The sequence below is a fragment of the Neofelis nebulosa genome, chromosome 16 (assembly GCF_028018385.1).
Source record: "Neofelis nebulosa isolate mNeoNeb1 chromosome 16, mNeoNeb1.pri, whole genome shotgun sequence".
NCBI lineage: Eukaryota > Metazoa > Chordata > Mammalia > Carnivora > Felidae > Neofelis > Neofelis nebulosa.
The window spans coordinates 37,501,315-37,511,400 of record NC_080797.1 but is presented as its reverse complement, the minus strand read 5'-3'; positions in this window follow the sequence as shown (position 1 = coordinate 37,511,400).

Here is a 10,086-nt window from a genome sequence, read left to right as displayed (position 1 = left end):
TTATGAAGTCACGAACATTTATTAATTTTGACTGTAGTTTTTTGGAGTTAGTTCTTCCCCACTAACCACCGCCCCCCTAACCCCCCGAACAGTTTTTATAGGTCCATGAAGATCTCAGCCCTTAGGCAGTTGGCCAGTAGTGTCTAATGGATAGACACTACTCAGGATAGATCCTGAGTGATAGCAGTTTACCTTTTATTCAAAGTGTCATGGGAAGTCACGGAGGAGTTTTAAGCAGAAAGTGATATAATCTGCTTTACATCATTGAAAAATTGCTCTGGCTTTTCTGTGGAAAATGAATGAGGCCGGTAGAAGCAGAAGAGAGGAGATCTGTTGGGATGTTGATGCCTGACTAGAGGGGTGGCCTGGAGAGATAGGTTAGAGATATATTTTGGGGGTAGAAGTAACTGAATTTGCTGACGGATTAGAAATTGGTGGGATGTTTCCGATTCTGTGTCTCTCTCTCTCTGCCCCTCCCCCGTTCATGCTCTGTCTCTCTCTGTCCCAAAAATAAATAAAAAAAAAAAAAAAAAAAAAAAAAAAAGGGGGCGCCTGGGTGGCGCAGTCGGTTAAGCGTCCGACTTCAGCCAGGTCACGATCTCGCGGTCCGTGAGTTCGAGCCCCGCGTCAGGCTCTGGGCTGATGGCTCGGAGCCTGGAGCCTGTTTCCGATTCTGTGTCTCCCTCTCTCTCTGCCCCTCCCCCGTTCATGCTCTGTCTCTCTCTGTCCCAAAAATAAATTAAAAAAAAAAAAAAAAAGAAATTGGTGGGAGAGAAAGGAAGACAATACAGAATGATTCCCAGGCTTCTGGTGTTTAATGAGTGGGTGGATGTTAATCCCAGTTGCTGAGATCTGCAAGTGAGGAGGAGCGTTCCAAGCAGAAAATTAAGAGTTTAATTTTGCAGATGGTAAATTTGATGTGTCTAGGAGACATCCAAATCGAGATATCAAGAAAGTAGTTGAATTTGCAAATCTGGAGGTTGGAAGAAAAACTCTGGGCTGGAGATACACGTTGATGGACATTCAGAGATTGGGGAAAGTAGGACAAGTTCTTAGAGGAATTTGAGAAGGAGCATCCAGTAGAGTTAGCTGAAGAAAACCAGGAGAGAGAATGGAGTCCTGGAGGCTTGAAATAGAGTGCTTCAAGAGTGAGGAGCGGTCAGTAGTGCTGAGTGCTGCAGGGTGTCTGTTAGATGAGTACTACCAGTGTCCATTGGATTGGCAATCCAGTTGAGGTCGAAGAACTTTGGGTCCGTTTGTCATTTCCCATCTCAAGAATGTACAGTGACTTTGCCTTGCCAGCCACATCAAACTCAAATCTCTGCCATTTCTTCAGTGTCCTCTATAATCTATTTCCCTCAACTTGTTCGTTCATTTGTTACATTTGATCCATGCCTACTTTTCTGCCAAGCCCCATGTTAACTGCAAGGGAAGTATAGTTTCTGCCTTCCATGGCTCAAGGTCACAAGCACCTGACCTGGACCAGCATGTATTCTGTTCCTTCCCAAGAAGACAAACCTGCTACTCCTGTGGGGATGAGGGGGGAGGGAAGAATGGATGGGGGAAGTGTCTCCTTTAGCAGATTTTTTGTGTTGAAACGTCCATCAAAAATGATTTCCCTGGGTGTCTCGCTGGCTCAGTCGGTAGCATGCAACTTTTGATCTCAGGTGTTGTGAGTTTCAGCCCCATGTTGGGTGTAGAAATTATTTATAAAGAAACAAACTTTAAAAAAAATCTTCCTCCTTGCATGAAGCTTGTTTCTTCAATAGGTATGCTTTCCCTCCTAAATGACACTGTAAACTCTTTGAGATGCCTTATACCTCTTCCTTCACATATGGAAGAACAACAGATATAGAAATGGATCCACCATGAGCCAAGTGAAATTTAAACTTCAGGACTTCCTACTTGCATAGACTCCTTCCAAGGTCCTGCACTTAATTTTGTATTCATAAAGAGCAGGGGAACATGAATGTGTGTTTGCTCATGGACTCCAAATTAACTAACTTCAAATATTTATAGATTTATTAAGCTTGTTTTATTCACTGGGATATATATGAGTATTTTAATTACTGATTATATCATTCCCTTGCCCCAAAGCCTTCAATGGATCCTTGTTGCCTCTAATTAAGTCCAAGCTTCTCAAGCTAGCCTTCAAGACCTGCCTCAATGTGGCTGAATTTTATGTCTCCAGAAAACTTCCCAAACTCCCCACCACCGACCCCATTGCTGTCACCCTGGTAGTGTCATTCATGCTGATTTCTCTGCTTGGAAATCTCTCTCTTCCAGCTCTATCTTTGGACATCCTAAGATAGACTTTAGACCATTGCTTCTGGAAGAGGAGTCCCAGGACCAACAGTATGCATGACCTGGGAGTTTGTTAGAAATGCAGAATCTCAGACCCTGCATCCAGCCTACTGAATCAGAATCGGCATTTTAACAAAATCCATAGTCAAGTTCAACATATACTGACTTAGCCCATTTCACAGGCTATTTCCTCTAAGAGTCTTAAACCTTTAAAAATCCCTATAATGAGAAATGTTTTTCCTCTTTTGAACCTTCTTCATTCTGGTACTGTTCTATAGGCACTTCATTCTGCCTTGAATCGTAGTTAATTATGTATTGGTCTAAGTTATCCTGTTATTCTTTGAGCTCTTTGAAAGCATTAACAATGGTCTCAACTTAGAGATGAGTTACTTCCCGTGGTATTTCTCTCTGTGCTCCTGCTACATCCCCATACATACACATACACCCACCCAAACCTAGGTGATGCTGGTGTCGTTTTACTCGATACTCAGAATTTTGCAAGGATCCAAATATACATTGACTCCCAGATATGCCACGTGTGGGCAGGGAGATCTATTGCAATTATTTTTATTTAAGAAAATGAGCACCTAACCGTTATTGTATGTCATGAAAGTCTTGAATATCATTCCCTTTACAGTTTTGAATGTTTTTTTTTTCTTTCATTTTTAAGAGAGAGCATGAGCGGAGGATGGGCAGAGACAAAAGGGGACAGAGGATCTGAAGCAGGGTCTGTGTTGCTAGCACACAGCCTGATGTGAGGCTCCAGTCCACCAACCTTGAGATCATGACCTGAGCCGAAGCCGGACGCTCAACAGAGTGAGCCACCCAGGCACTCCCATTCCCTTTATGGGATGCCGTGTGATAAAATTCTATCTTCATTCCTGACTTTCAGAGTAAGAGGAGAGAGAGCTGGCCTAAATTATTCCAAAAAAGCTGGTTATCTGTAACATTCTGTAAAAACTTTAGGGAAGGAAATTCCACAGATATTTTAAGCTGAAGCAATACACAGGTTTTCTTCTTAAAAATATGAATTCAGGGCGCCTGGGTGGCTCAGTCAGTTTAGTGTCCAACTCTTGATTTCGGCTCCGGTCACAATCCCAAGGTCATGGGATCGAGCCCCGTGTCCAGCTCCATGCTGAGCGTGGACCATGCTAAAGATTCTCACTCCCTCTGCCCCTCTACCCTGCTTGCGTTCCCTCTCTCTCTCTCTCTCTCTCAAATTAAAAAACGAAATAATAACTCAAAATTCCTACAAGAAATCAATGATCACTGCAAAAAAATGTAAAAATGTACACAAGTTCCACCTCTTCCCCCACCCCATCCCCCACTCCAAAATCAACCTCACCTTTCTACTTGATGATTACTACTGATAACACTTCAGTACATTTCCTTCCTGATGGTATCTTTCCTGGTCAAAAATATAAATCTATATTCTTCTTCTTACTAGTTACATAGTATTTCACTATAAAGATATATATCGTACAAATTTGTTTAATTAGAGTCACTACATTGTTTTCAATTTTTTGCTACTGAATGCTGCAGGGAGCACTTTGTATATTCATCTTAGGATACACTTTTTAAAGTTAACTTCTACTTTTAAGAGTAGATCATTTAAGGGGTGCCTGGCTGGCTCTGTCAGTAGAGCGTGCAACTACAGATTACTTAACAGTAAAGTTAAAAAAAAAAAAAAAGTCTATCACTTAAAATTAGGAGAGGCTGCAACTGATAGAGAACTCTCAACCATTGCAGCTTAAACAAGATAGGAATTTGTTTTTCTCACATAAATAAAGTCTAGAGATAAGCAATCTGGGCCGATGTGGCAGCTTCGCCATCATCTGGAATCCAGGCTCCTTCTATCTTCTTGCTTTACATGCTCACCCTGTGGATTCCATCTCATGGCCCAAGATAGTGGCTTGAACTCAAAGCATCATATTCACATTTCAGCCTGCCGGGAGAAAGGAGGAGGAAGAAGAGACTTCTCTCTGGCCCTGTAAAGACACTTTCCTTGACATGGATTTGACCAGAAGTTAGTAACATGGTCACTCTTAACTAGAAAATATTTCATAGGGCCTTGTGCCCCACTGAAAAATAAAATATATAAGAAGGGAAGGATAGATATCAGGCTGTAAACAGCAGTCTCTGTACAAAAGGTTAGCACGTTTTCCATTTTTGGTACATTTTACCGTCTTTTCCAGCCCTTTATCGACAGTTTTTAATGTATTAATTAATCTACCAACAGCTTAAACCAATTTCCTGTTGGTTCTTGATAAAGAAGACACACAATTGGCTTATGTCTTTTATGAAATTGAATGTAATTAAAGTCACCTCTAACTTCCCTTCTTTAGACAAAGTAATTTCCTTTCTAGTTGGATTTCCTTAGAGTTTCCAAAACCCTATTCCATCCTTCTGAGATAGTTGTTGCATTCTACTGATGTTCCTTTATTTTGGTTCCTAAGTTTCTTACTTTTTTTTCTTACTAAGTCATAATTGTCTGAATTGCATCGAATTGAAATACAGTGATGTTCATCCTGTACTTTTGTGCATTTATTTCTTTACATACTAAGAGTAAAGCCCAATGATGGATTTTTTTTTAGCTTCTCTTTTGTTCTCCTTTTTTTATTAAAAAGATGGGTATTTTATTTTTACTCTTTATCTGTAAAGACTAGTCAGCCGGCTCACAAAAATTGCCAGCAGAAATAATAAGACAGATTCAAACGATTTGCATAAGGCAGTTAAAAATATACACTAACAAAAAATAAAACTCTGTATAAACTAAGGGTTTGTGGAAGTAGGGGCTGTTACATAGAGTCCTCAGGATGTAGCATAGTGATAAAATTTCATCCCCAAATAGGCTTTGGCAGGCGAATGGCAAGAAATTCTTCACTTTTCAGACAAGGACACCAAGGTCCAAGGAAGTAAGCGTCTTTCCCAAGGTTTTCAACTCCAGCATCCTGGCATGAACCCAGTTTGAGTAATCACATTTGGGCCATGTCACATTTTGCCTGGAAAAGTGTATGTTACCAAATCAACTATGAAGTAATACACACAGTGTTATAGTAGTTTTGAAGGGAAATATATATATACGTATATAAAATATTGGAAGGAATGGCACCATTAACATGTTGGCAGTAGTTATGTTTGCGTGGCAATATTAAGGAAGATTTAAGTAACTTCTGTTTCTTTTGCGCATTTCTGGGTTTTCCAAGCTTTCTGTATCGAGCCTGTATTATTTGTATTATTAGAAAAAATGGTAATAGGATACACTGTTGTATATTACTGTATCATAAATGAAAAGAGGTGGAGGTGGGTTGGAAAGTAATTTTGGATGTGTTTTAATGAGTATCATCACAAGGTGAAAGATGGGTGATAAATAAATGTATTCAAATATCTAGGCCTGTCGATAGTTCTGTCAGGAAGCAGAAGTGAGTGGGCATTACCTCTTTTTCCCAAAATCTCTTCCTGTTCTCCTTTCAAAAGAAGCCCTACCCCAAGGTTAGTTTTTAGAAAGGAGTGGGACTCTGATTTTATTGCCCTTCAGATTACATCAAGCTCCTGGCAGCTATACAACAAAATCCTGTGATAATGTGGATTCAGATATGAAGGGACTGGCTGTTGGCTCCCACCCTCTGAAGCTGACTCAACCCCATCTGGCAATAAATTTAGTCGTATATTTTATATTTTATGATTGAATTATTTGGATTGCACTTGTAGCGTTATGATGGGAACTCTGGAAAGTGATTTTAACTGTCTTAAAAATGAAGCCCGATGAGCCACAGACTGGGCGTGAAAGACATAGCTTACAAAGGGCCATCATCCAAAATATACAAAGAAGTCTTAAAACTCAACTGTAAGAAAATTAGCAACCCGGGGCGCCTGGGTGGCTCAGTCGGTCATGATCTCGTGGTCCGTGAGTTCGAGCCCCACGTCGGGCTCTGAGCTGACAGCTCAGAGCCTGGAGCCTGTTTCAGATTCTGTGTCTGTTTCTCTGCCCCTCCCCCGCTCTGTCTCTCTCTGTCTCAAAAATAAATAAACATTGGGGCGCCTGGGTGGCTCAGTCGGCTAAGTGTCCGACTTCGGCTCAGGTCACGATCTCACTGTCCGTGGGTTCGAGCCCCGCGTCGGGCTCTGCGCTGACGGCTCAGAACCTGGAGCCTGTTTCAGATTCTGTGTCTCCCTCTCTCTGACCCTCCCCCGTTCATGCTCTGTCTCTCTCTGTCTCAAAAATAAATAAACGTTAAAAAAAAAAATTAAAAAAAAAAAACATTAAAAAAAAAAAAAGAAAATTAGCAACCCAATTAAACAATGGGCAAAAGACCCGAACAGATATCTCACCAAAGAAGATAGACAAGTCACAAATAAGCATATGAAAAGATGCTCGACATCATCATATTGTCATCAAGGAATTGCAAATTTAAACAACAATCCCAGTCCACACCTATTAGAATGGCCAAAATCCAAAATTCTGACAACACCAAAATTCTCACCAACTCTGGTGAGTACGTGGAGCCATGGGAACTGTGATTTATTGCTGGTGGGAATGCAAAATGGTATAGCCACTTTGGAAAGCAGTTTGGTGATTTCTTACAAAACTGAACATATTCTTACCATATGATCCAGGAATCATGCTCCTTGGTATTTACCCAAAGGAGTTGAAAGCTTATGTCACACAAAAACCTGCACACGGACGTTTATAGCAGCTTTGTTCATAGCTGCCAAAACTTGCAAGCAATCCAGATGTCTTTTAGTAGGTGAACAGAAAAACAAACTGTGGTACATCCAGTCAATGGAATATTATTCAGTGCTAAAAAGAAATGAGCTATCAAACCATGAAAAGACACGGAGAAACCTTAAATGCATATTACTAAATAAAAGAAGCTGGTCTGGAAAAGCAGCATAGCATATAATTCCAAATACATGACATGTGGAAAAGGCAAAACTATGGAGTCAGTAAAAAGACCAGGGATTGCCAGGGGCTGGAGAGGAGGGAGGACTGAATAGCCATAATGTGGAGGATTTTTAGGGTACTGAAAATATTTTGTACGTATGATACCATAATGGTAGATACATATCATTATGCATTTGTTAAAACCTATGGAATGTACAACAAGAGTAAACCCTCAGGTAAACTGTGGACTTTGGGTGACAATGATATATCTATACAGCTTCATCAGTTTTAACAAATGTACCACTCTGGTACAGGATGTTGATGTGGGGGGAGGCTGTATGTGTTGTCGGGGGTGTGCACGGCCATATGGAAAACTTCTGTAACTTCACTCAATTTTGCTGGGAACCCTAAACGGCTCTAAAAAAATCAGGTCTATATGTAAAAAGATTTTAAGGACGGCACTGAACCTTTATTTTTTTTTAAAGTTTTAAAATTTTAATTCCAGGATAGTTAACATACAACTTAGCCTTTAATTTAGAAAAATTTTTTCTAGTTAAAAAAACTAGACTATATGGGGCGCCTGGGTGGCTCAGCCAGTTAAACATCTGACTTCGGCTCAGGTCATGATCTCATGGTTCATGGGTTCAAGCCCCATGTCGGGCTCTGTGCTGACAGCTCGGAGCCTGGAGCCTGCTTCAGATTCTCTTTGCCCCTTACCCACTTGTGCTGTCTCTCTTTCTCTCTCTCTCAAAAATAAATAACCATTAAAAAAATTAAAAGAAAAACTAGACTATAGATGTTAAGCAGTCAGATTTTTAAAAATATGTACAGTATTCCAGGCTGTGTGTGCTTATGGGAAAGTAGATGAACACTGTATCTTTGTCTTCTTAAATCTTTCAAAAATCGTTAAAAGATATTTTAAGAAAAATAGTTTTTCTGTTCTATTAAATACTTGTTATCAGACCTCATGAGTGCAAGACTAATGGCACTATTTTTTTTTTTTTAACTAACAGCAATTATTAGAAAAAAATTCCATGAGTAGATTTGGCAGGGCAGTCATTCATTGCAAAACACTGGACAAGTATTAAAAAAAAAACGTTCCTGTGGGAAAACCTGCTAAAAAATTAATTTCCAGATGGTCAAAGTTCAGGCTTGACTCATTTGGAATGTTTTACAAATTAAAAACACTGAAACTGGGAAAACTCAGAAAACCATAATTCTCTTTAATTGACTGAAATTACTAAGTAAACAAGCCCCAGTATCAAGGGTACTGGCTGGATACTAGACAGAGTTCATTTCAAGCCGAAATGGATGCTGTAATTTTTTCCGGCAGGTGGCAACAGAGAGCTGTATAAGATTTTAATATGTTTTCTGGAACGAGGCCTGGAAATCCCAAAGGTAGAGAACTGGAAAACACTTTAGTCACAAAACACCTTCTTCTCACAGACGAGGAAACTGAGCTCCAGAGAGATTATCTGACCTTCTGAAGGCAAAACTCTGCATTATACTTCCTTGAAACATGTCAGGCTGTGCAGATTTCATTTATAATTATACTCCAGCCCATGCAAACAAATTTAATTAGATATGGCAAAATATTATATTTCACATGAAATTTAAGTTATAATTTAAAAAGCTTTGGGGGTATTTCCAGAACTCTCTCTCTCTCTCTCTCTTTCGTGTGTGTGTGTTTTAGTTTTTATTTTAGTTTTTATTTTAATCGCAGTCAGCTAACCTACAGTGTTATTTTAGTTTTGGGTGTATAATATAGTAATTCAACAGTTCCATACATCACCCTGTGCTCATCACAAGTGCACTGCTTAATTTCCATCACCCACTTCTCCTCTGGTAACCATTAGATTGTTCTCTATAACTAAAAGTCTGTTTCTTGCTTTGACTCTCTCATTTCGTTCCTTTGCTTGTTTGTTTTGTTTCTTAAATTCCACATATGAGTGAAAGCATATGGTATTTGTCTTTCTCTGTCTGACTTACTTTATTTAGCCTTATACTGTCTAGCTCCATCCGTATCATTACAAATGGCCAGAGAACTCTCTTTTCTTAAGCTTATTTATTTATTTTTGAGACAGAGAGAGAGAGAGAGAGAGAGAGAGAGAATCCCAAGCAGGTTCCACACTGTCAGTACAGAGCCTGATGTGGGGCTGAAATTCACCAACTGTGAGATCATGACCTGAGTGGAAATCAAGAGTTGGACGCTTAACCGACAGATCCAGCAAGACAGCTAAAAGCTTTCTGGTAGAAAGTGCACTGAGAGGGAAAAGGTACAGACTGGAGAAGCAAACCTGAATTTCATTCTTCACCCATCTCATGTCTGCTGTCTCACCTGGAAAAAATTACTCAAGCTCTGTGTTTACTTGTAAAATGGAATAATATGTACCCCCATAGACTGTGGCAAGGTTTAAATGAGATCACACTTATAATGCACTTGGCTTATACATAGCTGACACTCAATGAATGAATGTTACTTCCTTTTCCCATCCACTCCAGGGTACACAGAGATGGAAAGCCTGGGCACTTCATTCCCAGAGCTGCCAGATAAAATACAGGGCGCCCAGTAACATTTCAATTTCAGATAAATAATAAACACTCTTTTAGTGTAAATATGTCCCTGATTTTGCATGCTACATACAAAAAAATTACTTGTTATTTATCTGAAGTTAAAATTTAGCTGGGTGTTCTATATTTTTCCTTGCTAAATCTGGCAACCCTAAGGTGGCTTTTGTTTATTTGTTTTAATAATGTATTTATTTTTAAATTTACATCCAAGTTAGTTAGCATATAGTGCGACGATGATTTCAGGAGTAGATTCCTTAGTGCCCCTTACCCATTTAGCCCATCCCCCTCCCACAACCCCTCCAGTAACCCTCTCTTTGTTCTCCATA